This window comes from Salvelinus alpinus, chromosome 36, assembly GCF_045679555.1.
Source record: "Salvelinus alpinus chromosome 36, SLU_Salpinus.1, whole genome shotgun sequence".
NCBI classification, from domain to species: Eukaryota; Metazoa; Chordata; class Actinopteri; order Salmoniformes; family Salmonidae; genus Salvelinus; species Salvelinus alpinus.
This window is the reverse complement of record NC_092121.1, coordinates 9323990-9343212: the sequence shown is the minus strand read 5'-3', so window position 1 is coordinate 9343212 and position 19223 is coordinate 9323990. Positions and strand designations below refer to the sequence as shown.

The window sequence follows — 19223 nt, the reverse complement described above, 5'->3', positions numbered from 1 at the left end:
TTCTCAGACAGAGAGAGGAACTTTATGACTCAGCACTGTGATGCTCTGCAGTGCTCCAGTGATCCTGCTCAATGTCACCAGAATTCCACTGAGTCCAAACCCACTAATGGCGGCACTGATGACAATAGTTATCTCCTTTTTCTGGCAGGGAGATTTGTTGAGCAACCAGGAGGTACTGCAGGCCTTCTCACTCTAATTTCAAGCTTGGGGCATATCAGGAGAGGATCTACCCCTAACTGTTTTGATGTTTTGCTGAAATTCTCTGGATGAGATCTTCTTCTTGGACGTAGTTCTGTTGTGCCTCCAGAGTTTTGTTACCAAATTTGTTAACACCTGACTTCCTTATAACATTAACTTGAATGTACATTTCAGTGAGACGTGTCGGTTATCGGCGTTCTTGGTTGTGATCCAGGTAGCAGGCTTAGCTGTATCCCTCAACGGAAGTGTACCCCACGAGGCCTGTTAATTAGCCTCACTTTTGTTTTGTGTTTCCTGATTAGCCCGCTACAGTACTCCAGCCCTGTAGCAGGGGTTACAAAGGAAATGAATCTTCCACATGAAAACAGATACATAAATATGATGTGTTACTTGATCTGTTTCATTAATAACTGAATACCAAGAGCTGGTTAAAAATAGATGTTCTTCAGGCTGCTATATTGTGATAGCAGCCTGATAGCAGCTTATATTGTGAAAAATGCATCAGGCACCAGTGAGCAGACTACTCGTTTCATGGTGTTGTGTTCTAGTTTCAATGGATTATCTAATAATTATTTCAACCCGACTTGAAAAAGACTTCACACAAGGAGGTCAGTTGTTTGTGTCAGCATGTTGACTTGAGGTGTTTCAGAGGTTTACAGATGGAGTCATGGGTTAAGAGATTTAATGACAACTATTCTAAAGCTCATCTCATCACTGATCTCTTCTGTTAATTATAGCGGGTCACACTTATAACAAACTGTACTATCAACAAAATATCCGTTGATAAGCAACTGCATGCTAAGGTTACGTTTACGTTTAGGGTTAGGTTTAGAATCAGGGTTAGGATACAGATTAAGATTAGTGTTAGGGTAAGGGTTAAGTTTAGGGTTAGGATAAGGGTTAAGGTTATGGTTAGAACTAGGGTCAGGGTTAGTAGATACAGTTGAAGTCGGAAGTTTACATACACTTAGGTTGGAGTCATTAAAACTTGTTTTTCAAACCACTCCATAAATTTCATGTTAACAAACTATAGTTTTGGCAAGTCAGTTAGGACATCTACTTTGTGCATGACACAAGGAATTTTTCCAACAATTGTTTACAGACCGATTATTTCACTTATAATTCACTGTATCACAATTCCAGTGGGTCAGAAGTTTACATACACTAAGTTGACTGTGCCTTTAAACAGCTTGGAAAATTCCAGAAAATGATGTCATGGCTTTAGAAGCTTCTGATAAACTAATTGACATCATTTGAGTCAATTGGAGGTGTACCTATGGATGTATTTCAAGGGACAACCTTCAAACTCAGTGCCTCTTTGCTTGACATCATGGGAAAATCTAAAGAAATCAGCCAAGACCTCAGAAAATAAATTGTAGACCTCCACAAGTCTGGTTCATCCTTGGGAGCAATTTCAAAACGCCTGAAGGTAACACGTTCATCTGTACAAACAATAGTACACAAGTATAAACATCATGGGACCACGCAGCCGTCATAACGCTCAGGAAGGAGACGCGTTCTGTCTCCTAGAGATTAACGTACTTTGGTGCGAAAAGTGAAAATCAATCCCAGAACAACAGCAAAGGACCTTGAAGATGCTGGAGGAAACAGGTACAAAAGTATCTATATCCACAGTAAAATTTGTCCTATATTGACATAACCTGAAAGGCTGCTCAGCAAGGAAGAAGCTACTGTTCCAAAACCGCCATAAAAAAGCTAGACTACGGTTTGCAACTGCACATGTGGACAAAGATCCTACTTTTTGGAGAAATGTCCTCTGGTCTGATGAAACAAAAATAGAACTGTTTGGCCATAATGACCATCGTTATATTTGGAGGAAAAAGGGGGAGGCTTGCAAGCCGAAGAACAACATCCCAACCATGAAGCACGGGGGTGGCAGCATCATGTTGTGGGGGTACTTTGCTGCAAGAGCGACTGGTGCACATCACAAAATAGATGGCATCATGAGGAAGGGAAATGATGTGGATATATTGAAGCAACATCTCAAGACATCAGTCAGGAAGTTAAAGCTTGGTCGCAAATGGGTCTTCCAAATGGACAATGACCCCAAGCATACTTACAAAGTTGTGGCAAAAGGGCTTAAGGACAACAAAGTCAAGGTATTGGATTGGCCTTCACCAAGCCCTGACCTCAATCCTATAGAAATTTGTTGGCAGAACTGAAAAAACATGTGCGAGCAAGGAGGCCTACAAACCTGACTCAGTTACACCAGCTCTGTCAGGAGGAATGGGCCAAAATTCCCCCAACTTAATGTGGGAAGCTTGTTGAAGGCTACCCGAAACATTTTAAAGGCATTGCTACCAAATACTAATTGAGTGTATGTAAACTTCTGACCCACTGGGAATGTGATGAAATAAATACAAGCTGAAAAAAATAATTCTCTCTAGTTTTTTTCTGACATTTCATATTCTTAAAATAAACTGGTGATCCTAACTAACCTAAGACAGGGAATGTTTACTAGGATTAAATGTCAGGAATTGTGAAAAACTGAGTTTAAATGCATTTGGCTAAGGTGTATGTAAACTTCCGACATCAACTATAGTTAGCTGAAATGTTACTGATCTATCCAAATAAAGTGTTACCTTATAGTGTGCCATGCATGTTCGAAAAATACCCAATCCATCAATCACTTGGTGTCTTCATGTAGCTTTGTCTTTGTTGTACTGAAAGCACACAATATTGGAAGAATCCTTTCTATTCCTGAAAAGAACCTCTATCCATTAGTATCTTAAGGGTTCCCAAACTTTCCTTTTTGTGCCTCAGAAGCAATCCTAGATACCATTATACAGTGGATTTCCATGCAACTCTCCGTAGCTTTTAAGGCCCCGGAGAAAATATGCTCAAAGCAATAATAGCCCCAGAGTAAAAAACACATGCAGTGAGCCTGTTATACTTTCATGCTAATCTTTCCACCCTACATATCCAGTATAATAACACATTATTGCCTGTGTCACTTAAGAGATCCTGCTTTGATGAAGTATAAAAGTCATTATGGCCTTTTAGAAATCTCTATGAAGATGCTCTTGGTGAATGATTCTTGAGAGCAAAAACAGGCAAGGGAGTACATTCATCTCTTTGTCACATCTGTGTGGATGAGGCCATTCGCAGGAGCACATTACTATTCATACACAGAGCCTTCCCAAAGAGGCAAAGATCAGCTACTAAATGAATAATTCCCCCGGCGAAGTACACAGAAACCCCCTGAGTGCATGTCATTTAATAGCTTCCCCTAGCATTCCTCAGTGTACCATTCAGTCCTTTTTTACGTCAGAGCAGAACAGCCATGTTCACAACCACCAGTCCCTATACTCCATTAAAGTCGCACAGATCTGCATAGTCCTCTTTTACAGTGTAAGAGTTAAGTGTACAGCTTTTATGTGTTATAACATTGAGCGCGACATTTGTTACATTGACAGATTGAAGCATTAACTCTCCATAATGGAATAGTGAGCAGACGTCATATTTGGACATGACGAGCTTCTAATAGGACAGTGGGTGGGGGGGGTCCATACAGTCATGACACTGTCATCTTGATGTATTCATGACGCGATGACATTTTTAGATGGCTCATGAATGTTATATGAACGTTAGCATTTCGACTGACAGGTCGTAAAAGGTGAAAGCCATCAAGTAATGATGGTATGTTATTGTATCACAGCGTACTTGAAGAGTTTCACTCTATTTGTAGTTGTAGCGTTTGTCAGAGCATTAACATTAGCAAACGTGTATGGGGTTACAAAATATGGTTATATACAGTACAGGACACATTACACAAATGCGCCACTTAACCTCCAGAATCCAATTAAGACATAGTGTGCATGATGCCAACGTTCGCTGCTGCTATCAATTCATGCAACCCTTTCTAGGCTAGTCAGTCAACCTCACTATTACAGCTGGTCATGAGTATTAAGCTGAAAAATGAGTTAGTCAAGCTGAACAAAAATTTCTGACAAAAAAAAAACGAATAAAAAACTTTGAACAGTGCTCCTCTCTTGTGTCCTGAGGTCCTTCCTTTAACTAAGGTAGTGTGTTAATAAGCATGTTGTTATGATTCATTTTTAGCTGACTAGCATTTTGGTGGTTGGTTCAATGAGATCGCCTGAAGATTCCAGCTCCCCATGGACTAAAGAAATGTATCTCACACGTGTTGTGTTGGTCTCACACTTCTTTCAGTATAACAACTCATCTTAACATCCCAAGTACACATGCTTGTACAATAATGCCATATACCTTCAATATTGAACCAGTAAACTTGTAGTAAAAGTATCTGGAAACCCATTTTGTTTGAAATGTGTTTGGAAGGGCCAGAGAATATTTACATTGCCTGATGGTAGACAATAATACTGTATAATCTATTTTTGGCATGTTCATTTCAAGGATTTCGGTGTGTTTTGTTTTCCAAGTGGCTTGCTGTTTGGTCCATCAGAAAAGTCCAGTCGCTCAGGCTCCCTAGAGGGAACCAACAGTGTGGCTCCTCGCTTCCATGCCTCCAGGTCTAACGGAGAGACTGACTCACTCAGATGTGAAATCAAGTTCACAAAAACAGAGTCTGTTTTCCTACTGGATCTTGAGCATAGCGCAACAAAGTGAGAATTCAACAAATACGAAACAAATAGTTGCCTCGGGAAATGATCCATAAGGTCTTCCTGGAAACAGTCTTTTCCACCCAAACATAATTTATTAGCCTGAATCCATTGTTTTTAGATTAACTTGGTTGTTACTGCATTTAAAAAGGTTGGTTGCATTGCACCACCACAGAATATAGTCACTTTTCAATCCAACTGATGATTAATTGTGTGGTCTAAATATTTCCATTTTAGAGACCAGTATAACGATGATTTAAATAGTTTGACTATGCAGCTCTGTTTACACATGATTGATATCCAGACACAATGGATCCCTCCGGAGGTAGTCAGGAAGATCTGATCACAATCAGATCACAATGAGTCTTTTAATCATCTACACCTCTCTAAATATGTGTGCACAATCAGAATGTCGACAAGATCAGGACAGTCCATGTTAGAACCAGGTGTAAACGGGGCTTCTGTTTCCATCATGTGGAGGCTGTTCTTTGTCATAGGGCGTCCCCGCGGTGATTGTCTAAGCATAATCCCAGTGTGTGCATCTCAGCCCACCACAGAGAAGAATTATAGGGATACTCATGAATGCACAACTGCATACTTCTCCTCTTAAAATGGCCTCCAAGACAGCCAGCCGCGAGAGGCAAAGCGCTCAGCCCTCTCTTATGGCCGTCTTTCTTTTAAGACACCTCACATCAAAGTTTATTGGTCGCGTACACAGTTTAGCAGGTGTTATAGCAGGTGCAGCGAAATGCTTATGTGACTAGGTCTTAAAAATGCAGTAAAACCTTACATCATTCTTATGGTTTCACTGTATGTTACTGTGCTGTGTAGTGCTGCATCTGTCTCCAACTCTGCCTTTTGGGAATATTCCATTGGAATTATGCTCTTGTACAAAAAGCCACCGCACTTAGCAATTCACTTTCTTCTTCTACAAAGCTTTTGTGAGCCGATGGCATTTTTTCATACCTGGAAGATTATTTGAGTTTTTATCTCATTTTTGTATTTGTATTTTCTGCAGATCACACATATCACACATGATTAAATATAGGATATTTTCAGAGCAGAGATACACATACTAACCCATATTTTCTTTCTGTTCAAAATGATCTTTAAATTAATTGGCCAGGGGTTCTTTCATTATTCATTGAATTCTTGGGGAATTCCAGTGCTCTTTTTGTTTTCAGATGAATCGATCCATTCCCGTCTCTGTTGTTTTCTTTGTACACTCGTTAAAGTCTCAGCTTTAACCAACCAAGCACATTGAGGTCCCTCAGAGAAGGGTTGCAATGCAGTACTAAGTTAACAATGTAATTACCATCCCTATTTTGTGCTGCACTGCTTTGAAGTATTAATCATAGAGGGGAATACACAACAAAGTTTGTAATTGGGAAATGTTGGATTTCCACATTAACAGCCCCAGTTTCATCTTCTATTGTTCAGCCTTGTCATGTTCTTCTTTAGTACAATATTAATTGTATTTTCTTGTCGACAGACCGAGGGAGTGGAATGGACAGATGGTTATCTCACAACTAACTGGCAACATCTTTCTACTACACATCTTCCACAGTGAATCTAGTACAAGAACAACCGAGCCAGACAAAACAATGGATTGGGAATCCATATTGTTGACATTCCATCCAAATCGGTGTGATGCGTGGAATCTGTGTGGTTTGAATCCCGGGCCTTAACGTAATTCCAGTACCATGGATAACCAATGCCATGACATTACCGTTACTTTCTGTGGTTAACTTTATAATATGTGTGATATTTGACATTGAACAGATTGTAATGCAATCTGTGTATCTTGGCAGACAGAATGTTCTACGTGCAGTATCTTCATAGCAATAATTTATTAATGGTCTAGGAAATTCAACCCCATACTCATGGGGAACATCATTAACTTGAGACAGTAATACCTAAGGACTTCACTAATCGCTTGTAGCAATGTCCTGCAATATTGCGATCATTATCACGAATTGAAACAAGGTATCCAGGGTGTCCTCAATAATGAATACATGAGTATATTATTTCAGACACAAAGGGAATGCATTTCCAGTGCAACAAAGCTTATTTTATGGAACGCTATCTTGGAGGAAAGTGCATGCCAGTGATTTGTGAGCAATTGCATCAAACTGAAGTGGACCACAGCACGGCTATTTTGGTCCACATACCCCTGTGTGCCCCTCTGCACTTGTCAGCAGCTGAGCAGAGTCAGTCAGTCAGATTGGACTGAGTTGATGCCCAGCCTTCCAGTGCTCAGGGTCAGTGTGCAGGTGATGTGCCATAAACTCATGCTCTCTCTCTCTCTCTCTCCAAGGCCATATGGGGCCTTCACCTCCTCCTGGGCTCCGGCTCCCCCCTGCGGCCCGCTCCCCACCCCCCACCCCACCTCAGAAACACTTACATCACAAATAGGTCAGAATCCTGTCAAAACTACACGTACTGTATGAGTAGAGAAGCGCTTCAGCCTCTGAGATAACATGGGGGGAGGGGATGATTCGGCTCTAATCGGAGATGTGATGTGATTCCTGTTTACTTGTCATTTTGTTTCCTTCGTTTAGTTACTTCATTGATTTTTTACAAATATGTGCAGGAAACAACATTTACTTACATTTCAAGTCCCCCTGGGGTTTTGCGCTTCTCGTCCGTTTATTTTTTTCTCTGTTTGCATTTTTTTTCTCTGGAAAATAATGTATTGAGTTACGGTTGTGTTTAACAACAGTGAAAACACATGTAGACGTGTTGTTTTTCATGTCAATATTTGAGAGACCCTTGTATTCCCCCAGGGGTCTGAGTCGAGGGAAGGGTTTTCAGTTCTGCAGTGTAGGCTAGCTGGGGCAGCTGCAGGATCAATCCTGCCAAGGACACAGGGCTTCCCAGGCCTGTTCAATGCCATAAAATGGGTCATTGAACAGCTAAATGGAGTCATTATGATGAGTAATTAAAAGAATAGTGCCCAAGACTCCCCAAACTCTTCTTTTGGTTCTTGTTTCCGCCGTTTTTGGGGGGTTTTCATAGGCCCGCCTGCACTATATGGCAGCTGCCTCAGGGCACTCAAACTATCACCTCTTTCAACAGAATGCAAATTGCATCCTTACCAGCTAATTGAATGGTGTTATCTATCGTCCTCGGATTTATTAAAATTCTAGCAGTGTTTCAGATTTCCATTAGCTACTGTTCAACATTGCATTTCTGTCTGTGTTTTCCCCAAGATACTGCATGTCACGCAAACAGTGGATCACAGGAGAGGGGAATAGAGAATAATTTCATTTCAACAAGAGTACTAATATGAATACTGATAGCGCACTCATCTGAAGCTTGAGTTAATATGTATGTAGGTGTCTCTATAGGAACTTTTCAATAGTGCAGTGTTACATATAGACTTCATAAACAAGATCATACCAACATGAGTAAAGACAACAGCAGGGCTATACATCATATTCTATTTAGCTAACAAATGACATATACTGGGTACAAAGCATCCGTTTCTCATCATTGTCTTGCCTTTCCGTAATATGAACAGAGAGAGCACCCATGTTCCCCCTGGGCAGTGAGTATGGAAAATAGTCATTGGGTTTATACGGGAAGCCATTTAGAGGGAGGAAAGCAAATTGAGTTTTGTTTAATTAGTATGAGCAGTTTGCTGATCACAGGAAATTGCATGGCCAGAATATGGTATACAGGATTTCATTAGCTTGTTCCTGTTAATTGAGGTTTTGAAAAAAGAGTTGTGCTGTTGGACGTGCTCATGAATTGCTATTGCAGGGAGCCCCGGCAATGATAGGTCATTATAGGTAATAAGGGTCACCCATCTAAGATGAATTCCCATAATCAATCCTTTATGACAGGGGTTCCCAACTCCGGTGCTGGAGTACATCCAACAGTATACATTTCTGTTGAAGCCCCAGACAAACACATCTCATTCTACTTGTTAAGGGGTAAGGGGTTGATGACTAGTTGATAAGTAGAATCAAGTGTGCTTGTCCTGGGCCACAACAGAAATGTATACTGTTGGGGCTACTGGAGGACCGGAGTTGGCAACTACTCCTTTATGAGCACTACTAAAACCAATGACCCTGTTCCGACCAAAACAGCAGCGTGAGCTGGCTAGATACTAAAATATGGATTTCTACATGGATTTCTATCTTTGTTTGGGCAGAAATGTTTTTCAAACCACTCAAACGTTATTAAGAGATTCATTCACACATTGCACTCTGCCATATGTTTTCCTGTGCGTAGAGCAAAAAGGAGCCGTTTGATTTACCCTTCGATTATCTGTGTTTCCCCAGAGGACCAGAAGAAGGATCCATGAGGACTGGACTGATGCTACTGGAGGATCCCAGAGATGCTTTTACTTATCGGAGACATTAACCCAGATAGCAGAGGTAAGTCCAGTGACTGGCATGGATTCAACCTTAGCATGACTCCCTCCAGGTGTTACGCTGCCCTGTAATGTGTGTCCCTAAGAGGATCCCGGGGAATCTATCTCTAATCTACCGGTCACAATACACATGGATAACTACATGAGACAAGACAAGCCCTCACAGGACATGGCATTCTCCAACAAAAGAAAATGAATTCGAAGGGTCAGTTCTAAATTCACTGGGTGGGGGTCATAAAAATAAGCACCCCCCTCCCCAACGTTACAAATATTTTCACTTGACCCTCCCTTTGAACTTTAAAAATAAAAATGAAAACCGTAATAGAATTGATAAAAAAGTATGTTTATGTCCACAAATAACAGCAACTCTAGCGACCCTGTGGTTATAAACGTGGATAAACATCAACGTTGCCACTCGGGCATGTTTTTGTGACATAGTGGATGCCACGCAGGGCTACAGGCCGGAAGGTTGAGGGTTCGCCGACCACCACGGACGAGCTTGCTCCCCCTGCTTGTTTCACTAGGCCTACACTACGACCAGAGCCGACTGCAGACCATGATAAGCTAGGGGGAAATCAGATTTTCTACATTTTGATGCCATATTTATAGTTAAATAAAATATATGCAACAAATGTTCCATTAACAGGTTTCTGTGCCACTGCACCATACAACCAATTAACAAAGCATAGCTCTTAGTCGTGGTATATTGGCCATATACCACAGTCTACCTGGTAAGAACAATTAAGCAATAAGGCACGGGGGGGCCGTGCCTTATTGCTTAATTGTTCTTACCAGGTAGACTGTTATATTTAAAACAGTTAATATTACACTCTCTGGCTCTGGTATTTTTCTGGTGGACAGCTCTAACAAATAACAAATAGTTGGATAGGTACCTGGGGGCTGAATCTGGGATAATTCTGTGGACCAGACCAAGTTGAATTAATACTACAATTTTTTCCACAGATAGCCAGCCTAGCTGCTGAAAATGATTGACCTCCAGATGAGTATGAGAGGGTAGTTCAAGCACAATTCTTAAAAGCTTGTTTTGGCTGTAGCTTATTCTTTAGACGTTTGGGGCTGCTGTTGAACCTTGATGTGCAGGCATAATCAAAGTGACACTGGATTAGAGCACTTGCCAGAGTCTTTATGGTGTTTATAGCTAGGTTTCAATCCAATTGCGAAAGATTTTCATGCAAATGTTCAAACATTTGCATAAAAACAATATTTTCCACATCCAACACAATCTCACACTCAATTCGTGCAAGTACTGTATGTATAAAAAGTATTCCAGAAGATTTCGTGGATTTTTGTGTCTTAATTTGTGTGAAAAGACACATTTTTATGTAACTTCATTCATAGGAAAATACATTTTGGGGTGGCAAACTTCAGAACTATGTTTTGAAAGTTATTAGAGCAATGCATGATGGGCAATAGTGTTCTACACTCCCTTTTTTGTTTCCCACTTATTTATAAGTGGCTTCAGAAAGTATTCAGACCCCTTGACTTTTTCCACATTTCGGTACGTTACAGCCTTACTCTAAAATGGATTTAAAAAAATACTCAGCAATCTGCACACAATACCCCATAATGACAAAGCGAAAACAGGTTTTTAGAAATGTTTGCAAATTTATAAAAAAAAAACTAAAACAGAAATACCTTCTTCACATAAGTATTCAGTCCCTTTGCTATGAGACTCGATTTTGAGCTCAGGTTCATCCTGTTTCCATTTATCATCCTTAAGATGTTTCTACAACTGGTTTGGAGTCCACCTGTGGTAGATTACATTGATTGGACATGATTTGGAAAGGCACACACCTGTCTATATAAGATCCAACAGTTGACAGTGCATGTCAGAGCAAAAACCAAGCCATGAGGTTGAAGGAATTGTTCGTAGAGCTCCAAGACAGGATTGTGTCACGGCACAGATCTGGGGAAGGGTACCAAAACATTTCTGCAGAATTGAAGGTCCCCAAGAACACAGTGGCCTCCATCACCACTAAGACTCTTCCTAGAGCTGGCCGCCCAGCCAAACTGAACAATTGGGGGAGAAAGGCCTTGGTCAGGGAGGTGACCAAGAACTTGATGGTCACTCTGACAGAGTAACAAAATGTGTAAAAAGTCAAGGGGTCTGAATACCTTCCGAATGCACTGTATGTCGAGGTTGCCAGATTGGAGAAAAAAATACAAATTTGTCTCCTTTTTTTTGTGGTATCGAGGAAGATATTTGATTGGGGAATGTGGATACAATTTTATGTTGGGAAATGATATAATACACACCATTATACACTTACACTTACACTTACACACCAACACTTACACACATATATACACACACTCACTTTGTTTTTACTGATGTTATAGCCAACTCTTGACTTTTGTATTCATCATTTTTTATAAAATATTTGTATCTAGTTGCCATCTATTCATTATCTTTGACTGGTTAAATGTTTGTAGTTTGCATGTTTCAGTAATGATTAACATGGTTAAATAGCCCTAAATCTCTACCTGATTTAGCTTTTGGTAATCTTGGTAATCTTTTTTTTTACATATTCTGTATTTCCACTAAAGAAATCAATAATTAATCAACACTCTACTGTAAATAAATGGACACTACCTGTTATAAAACGGAAATTGCTCTCCATAAATAAATGAAGCCATTCGGCTATGGGTTTCACAGCCCTATAATAATGATACAAGTTGAATCAGCTTAAAAAGGGTTTATTTACAACCTATGGGGTATAAGAAGTTTGGAAATGTGGTATAGGAGAGTCTGAAATTAATTGAATAACCTAACCCTAAACTATGTTCAATGTCAGCAGCAATCTCCAGTGAGAAATGCTCAGTTTGGGTTTTGCAGCCCTATAATAATGATACAAGTTATATCACCTTAAAAAGGGTTTATTTACAACCTCTGGGGTATAACATGTTGGGCAAAGTGGTATAGGAGAGTCTGACATATAACCCCTAATTTGAGTTCAGTCTTTGCCAATGAGAACCAAGAGGCCTAGCTTCATCCTTCATGACTGGGAAAGGCCTTGATTCTAGGCCGTAGAAAATCCTACATCCATCTCATTAGATCAGAACAGGATGGATCAACAGTGGTTCATATTATTGGTTTGCATCCTAAAAAAAGGATAGTTGTGTTTTGCTGCAGAACACACTTACATTATTTGTCTACCCACATGATGTGGATCATTGTCAGGTTATTATATGTATAAGCTTTAGTAACAAAAGAACATCATGTTTGTAATAACACTTTAAACAGGTATTTGTAAAGGTGTAGAATGTGTTTGTTTTGGGTCCACACAGGTAAGTTAACTTATGCAAATTAGACATACAGAGGATTTTCTTCTGAATAACTGGTCTGGGCATGGCACTTTCCACTCAGCAAGAGGCAACTTTGATGTAAGGCTTGATGACACCTGTAGTGACTACTTCTATCCGTCACGCCCATTGTTGCTTATCCATTGTTCACTAGATATATCAATGTAATTACACCCAACACAATGTTGAACAGAATGCTTCCCACCACTAGATCACATAACTAGGTGTGAGCTGAACGTAATCCCAACACTGCCACCAATGTAGCGGAAGAAAGTGAAAGCTGCAACGAGGACTCTAACCAAGGCTCATATGTGGCAAAGTGAGCTCTAACGGCCGTTGCCATGAAAGCCTAGTAGGCCTCTGGGCAGAGGCAGTAGTCCTACAATGCTGGCATATGCCTTGTTACAACAGCTTACGTATACAACATGATTGACACGACCATAACAATCATCGTGAAACGGCCTTGGAAGTGCAATAAGTGTAAGTCAACATAATTCATTATTTGACATGAACCTGTTTAACTGCATTGATATGGCTTAATTGATCATAGTCCAGACTCGTTATAGTTGTAAATACCATGCAGTTGCACCAGGGGAATTTAAACCAAACAGATGTTTTTGCGGGTCTTCTGTTTTTCCACACTTATTGAGTATTTAATTTCCCATCATGATAATGTATCCCCATTCCCCAATCAAATGCCTTCATTGATACCACAGAAAAAAACTGACAAATACAGCTTTTTACTCCAATCTGGCAACCCTCATAAAATCCGACATAGCACCAGTGTCACGCCCTGACCTTAGAGATCCTGTTTATGTCTCTATTTTGGTTTGGTCAGGGTGTGAGTTGGGGTGGGTATTCTATATTCTATTACTTGTATTTCTATCTTTTGGCCGGGTAGGGTTCTCAATCAGGCACAGCTGTCTAACGTTGTCTCTGATTGAGAACCATACTTAGGTAGCCCTTTTTTCCACCTGTCTTTGTGGGAAGTTGACTTTGTTTATGGCACATAGCCTTTAGCTTCACGGTTTGTTTTGTAGTGTTTATTGTTTTTGTCGGCGTCATATGAAATAAAGGAATATGTACGCTCACCATGCTGCACCTTGGTCCAGTTCTTTCAACGGCCGTGACAACCAGTATCCCAAAGTATTAAGCGAAAACAAGCATAGAAAACAATATTGACATTAATAAAACCATTTTTTTAACCTAAGGCTACTGTTATATTGTAAGTATTTCGGTGACTACCTGGTTGATATTTTTAATTACATTTTTTTATTTCACCTTTATTTAACTAGGCAAGTCAGTTAAGAACCAATTCTTATTTGCAATGACGGCCTACCGGGGAACAGTGGGTTAACTGCCTTGTTCATGGGCAGAATGACAGATTTTTACCTTGTCAGCTCGGGGATTCAATCCAGCAACCTTTCTGTTACTAGCCCAACGCTCTAACCACTAGGCTACCTGCCACCCCTGATTAACAATATTGGGTTGTTAACACTTGTTTTTTTATAAAAAATAAATTTGGGATACAAAAAAAGGCAGTGTAGAACACCATTGCCCAAAATGCATTGCTCCAATAACTTTCAAAAGATTGTTCCAAAGCTTGCCCCCCAAATATGTATTTTCCTACAAATTAAGCCTAAAACGCAAAATAAACACAAATTCTGCTGAAATACTTTTTCTACATATTAGCACGAATTGAGTGTGAGATTGTGTTGTCCCATCAGAGTTGTGTTTCCATCTAATTCAATTTATTTGTGGTAAAATTATGTGCATAAATACATAGTGCACATGAAAATAACTTTTGTGGTTCAATTCTCATGTACCGAATAAAGAAAATACAAGTTAAATGGATTTCCATTATATTTTCAACTCTAGGTCTACTGGTTTTGTCACCTAAAATGTTGTGTAGGTATAGTGAATGTGTCCACTCTGGTATTGGCATGTGTGCTCCAGACAACAGCTCACAGACACAGTGTGTGTATAGGCTACATGATCAGATTATTATGGACAAAAGTGAAATATTATTTTTATTTGTCAAACTGCAGCCAAGCATCGATCATTTTGACACCAGAATAAGACCCTGGATATTTATTGAAAGGCGCATCAAGCTCACCACTGTGCACTTTCACCACAATGTGAAGTTCATCATTATTTCATCTGTAACGTAATAAATTGTATGCTTTTCCATGATATCCTGACATTTTTCATACGACATGTACTTTCCTCGCATAAAAAGGTTGGATGGAAACCTGCTTAATGTCAAGCCATTTTGAGGACGCTGAAATTATATTTTGGATGAACGTGAGCACGCCTACAAGAGAATTTTGAAGTAGCCTAATCCGATTCAAACATTGTGACTGGTTGTGTTTCTGCCACATATAAAAAGTAATACATTGAAAAGTTAAATGACACATATTTAGGCTCGGGTTGGAGAGGAGGCAGAGCATGTGTTAAGCTTTCCTGAGTAACTGGGACTGCCAGGAGCGTATGTGCCCACACTATTATAGGACTTGGGAGAATGATGATCTGCAACAGACAGCGCAGCTTAGTAAAATATAAAATAAAACAGAAGTAAAAATACACCCAGACTGGCTTGCTACTGTTCCTTTCTAGACCGGAGTAAGACCTTCAATGTATTACTTTTCAACCTTCAACCTTTTCAACCTTCCCAAGTTCTCTCACGTCACCCCGGTCCTCCGCTCTCTCCACTGGCTTCCAGTTGAAGCTCGCATCCGCTACAAGACCATGGTGCTTGCCTACGGAGCTGTGAGGGGAACGGCACCTCCGTACCTTCAGGCTCTGATCAGGCCTTACACCCAAACAAGGGCACTGCGTTCATCCACCTCTGGCCTGCTCGCCTCCCTACCTCTGAGGAAGTACAGCTCCCGCTCAGCCCAGTCAAAACTGTTCGCTGCTCTGGCACCCCAATGGTGGAACAAACTCCCCCACGACGCCAGGTCAGCGGAGTCAATCACCACCTTCCGGAAACACCTGAAACACCACCTCTTTAAGGAATACCTAGGATAGGATAAAGTAATCCTTCTAACCCCCCCCCCCCCCCCTCCCCCTTAAAAGAGTTAGATGCACTATTGTAAAGTGGTTGTTCCACTGGATATCATAAGGTGAATGCACCAACTTGTAAGTCGCTCTGGATAAGAGCGTCTGCTAAATGACTTAAATGTAAATGTAAATGTTATAAACTGTAGAGGGAAGACCCACAACTGATCCACCGATCCCATAGGGCGGCGCAGAACTGGCCCAGCGTCGTCCGGGTTTGGCAAGAGGTAGGCCGTCATTGTAAATACGAATTTGTTCTTAACTGACTTGCCTAGTTAAATAAAGGTTCAATAAATAAAATAAATAAATACAAATTGAATGAAACACTCAAATTACAGGGCTTTCCCGCTGCTATTCAAATGACATTTTCCCTGCAACCTAGAGTATAACAATGCAATTATTCATTGTATTGTGGTGTTGTAGACTACTATAGGTAGGATAATTGTAATGTCCCTAAACAAGATCAATAGGAAAGGTTTTTGAGCTGCATCTCTCATGTCTTCACTGTCTTTTCATGCGCAATTATGCACCTGGTTCCTCCGCTGCCTATCAGCTATACCTATTTGTTCTTGTGGATTCATATGGAAAATTGATGCAGCTTTGAATGCTTTTATGTGTGGTATGATTGCTAGTTAGCCTAATGCAGATCTGGACAAACGATCCACCTACCACTATTGTCACTATGAATGGTGGATAGTGTACAGGATAGACAGTTAGTCTGGTAGACTTTATACAACGGATGGGTCTAATCCTGAATTCTGATTGGTTAAAAGAGCATTCCAGCCGGTGTCTATTCTACCAGCTAAATCTATGACACGAAAATGACTATTTACTCTGTTCCATCTTACTGTGCAATCCAGTGTCTCATCAGCCCAACCAGGCAATTTATAAACTTGATTTCCACTATAAAAAGCATCTAGACACTATCTTACATTTCTTTTAGACCAACATTTGGTTTTCAACAGTGAAGATTTGTATAAACCTTGCTGTCTCCAACATTTGCAACATTGTTTCCATATTCAATTTCAATCTCCAGCTGTCCCATAGTAAAGAAGGTGTAGGGGTCGGTAGTCGAGACGAGACAGAAAGGCAGACAGCGATTCTCAGACAATCGAAATCATGAATCAGCTGGCATAATTTTTATTGATATATACAAAGAAATGTCAATTGAAGAAAGGTAAAACAAAACGAAGTGCAGGTAGTTTGCAGTCTTTCCAGCTTCAGTTTGAAGTGAAATTGTTAACTGAACAACAGTGTCCTGATGAGAGAGCACATTTTCTATGCCAGGCGAAATCGTGCCTCATTAGCTCATTGTTATGGATATATCCAAATAAATGACACGAGAAAACAACTTAAACAAATGTAAATGCAGCTAATGTTGTTATTCTGGCTGCACTGTTTGACATGACAGTAAATTAGCTGTAGTTGTCTAGCTAGCAAGCAAGGGATAAGAGCGTTGCCAGCCAGTATGGCAATGGAACATTTAGAACATTAGATACAGAACAAAAAGACTGAATGACAGGGTCAAGTCTCTGGCAATCGAACCGATATACGAACCACCAGCCGGCTTGGGTAGCAACCCTAGATTTGTGTCGGGACTATATCTTGTGGAAGGATAAAATAGAATTATTAAATTCATGAAAAACATTTTTTTAATGAAAATATTATTTCAATATGTTACTAATCCGTTGTATAAAAGTGATAATGCCCTCAAAGCCGGTGTTTGGAGGATATATTGGCACGATTTGCCAATTGGCACGATTTGCTAACAACACCAGTGCCAATGTATCCTCCAAACACTGGCTTTGAGGCCATTATGACTTAAATATTAACCTGTCATATAGTTAGTGTACGGAAAATAGTGCATAAGGGAAGTACCAAGCAGATGAGGAAATGTGTCTAGGATGGCAGAAATTATATTAAACCTGCAAAAGAGTGAATGTAAACCAGGGAAGAAACACACTACCCTCCCTATGCTTGAGCACCAGCAATCTAGAGACTGAATGGTAAAGTGATTCAAACGGGTCAATCTGAACATATTCTCTTAGAACTTGTAGTCAGTACCTCAACTGTCATGTTTTTCACATTGTGGAGAATCCGAGGGCAGTGGAGAATAAACAGCATGGGAACAGGAATTTAACCAAGGTTTACTGCTAGAAAGTCTCAAACTCTCCTTATTAAACCCTAAAGGGATGGAATCTGTTGGTAGAACCACAGATAGCCATGTTGTCTGCTGCTAAGGTAAAGGCTCAAATCTCTGTCATTTTTTTAACACAATACAACACTATCAGAACTCAGGATAAGACCCAGATGCAGACAGCTAGAGTCACAGATGTTTATTGACCCAAACAGGGGGCATGCAAAAGACAAGTAAAAGGCAGGGAGAGGTCCGTAATCCAGGTACAGAACAGCAGTCAGGCTCAGGGTCAGGACAGGCAGAGGTTCGTAAACACGTGAGAGTGAGGCAGGTACAGAACAGCAGTCAGGCTCAGGGTCAGGACAGGCAGAGGTTCGTAAACGGATCAGAGTCAGGCAGGTACAGAACGACAGGCAGGCTCGGGGTCAGGACAGGCAGAGGTTCGTAAACGGGTCAGAGTCAGGCAGGTACAGAACGGCAGGCAGGCTCGGGGTCAGGACAGGCAGAGGTTCGTAAACGGGTCAGAGTCAGGCAGGTACAGAACGGCAGGCAGAATGGTCAGAACCATGGAAACGAGGAAACAGAACTTGAGAACGCAGCGAGACAGGAAAACACACTGGTAAGACCTGACAAGAGAAGACGAACTGGCAACAGACAAAAAGAGAACACAGGTATAAATATACTGGGGATAACGAGGAAGATGGGCGACACCTGGAGGGGCGTGGAGACAAGCACAAAGACGGGTGAAACAGATCAGGGTGTGACAAACACATTGTGGTATGCTGCTCTCTGTCAATCTTCGAAGAAGGCATCTAAGAACTTACACAATTGTGTATGGACTGAATTGTAGATACTATGAAGAGAAATCTTTCCTGAGTCCATAATGTCAAACCATCAATAGTTATAATATGCTCACCAATGCAAGGGTCACTAAAATATGATATTCATTATGAACATCAGGAGCAGGACTAGAACTCTTAAATCTATTAGTCTTTCATGTTTTAATGATTTTTACCTGTTACAATTTTTGTATTATAATTTCAAACTGGAGCTAATACTGACACTGTTTCCCTTTGATTTCAAACAATGTCAGTGTCCATGGCAACTAGATTTCAATGTGAGCCAAATCGGCTTTTGACGTGTCTTTGTCAATCACGAGCGAGAGTGGCACATTTGGAAGGACTTCAAAATGTTATCACAGTTGAACACATCAATGTGAACGCCTGGATAGCTAGATCAATTGACTGGCGTTGATTTAATCTCTCCAGTATAGACAGTGGTGATGTACTGCCCTCGGGAGCCCTACTTTAGTAAAAAGCAACATGTTGACTTCTCATCTGAGGATGATCCAAGGGGTCAACTTCAAGTCCATGCACTCATTCTATTTAGCTCCTCTAACTGAGCCTTGAAACTGAAGAGACAATACAGACTGTGAGTATGGTTTTTAATGACCACTTTGAACCTGTGATTGACACTTTGCTTTGACGGATGCTGAGGACGTCTGGAAGTTAAACAGTTG

At 40.6% G+C, this 19223-nt stretch overlaps 1 protein-coding gene across 2 annotated transcripts in view; it reads left to right on the top strand.

The window, feature by feature from the left end:
- The window catches only part of LOC139565043 (protein ELFN1-like), a 94192-nt gene that overhangs the window by 39696 nt on the left and 35273 nt on the right, over window positions 1-19223 (top strand). For both annotated transcript variants that reach the window (XM_071385055.1, XM_071385056.1), the window contains exon 2: window positions 9092-9187. The gene's annotated coding sequence lies outside the window, so the exon portion shown is untranslated. The remainder of the gene's footprint in view (window positions 1-9091; window positions 9188-19223) is intronic.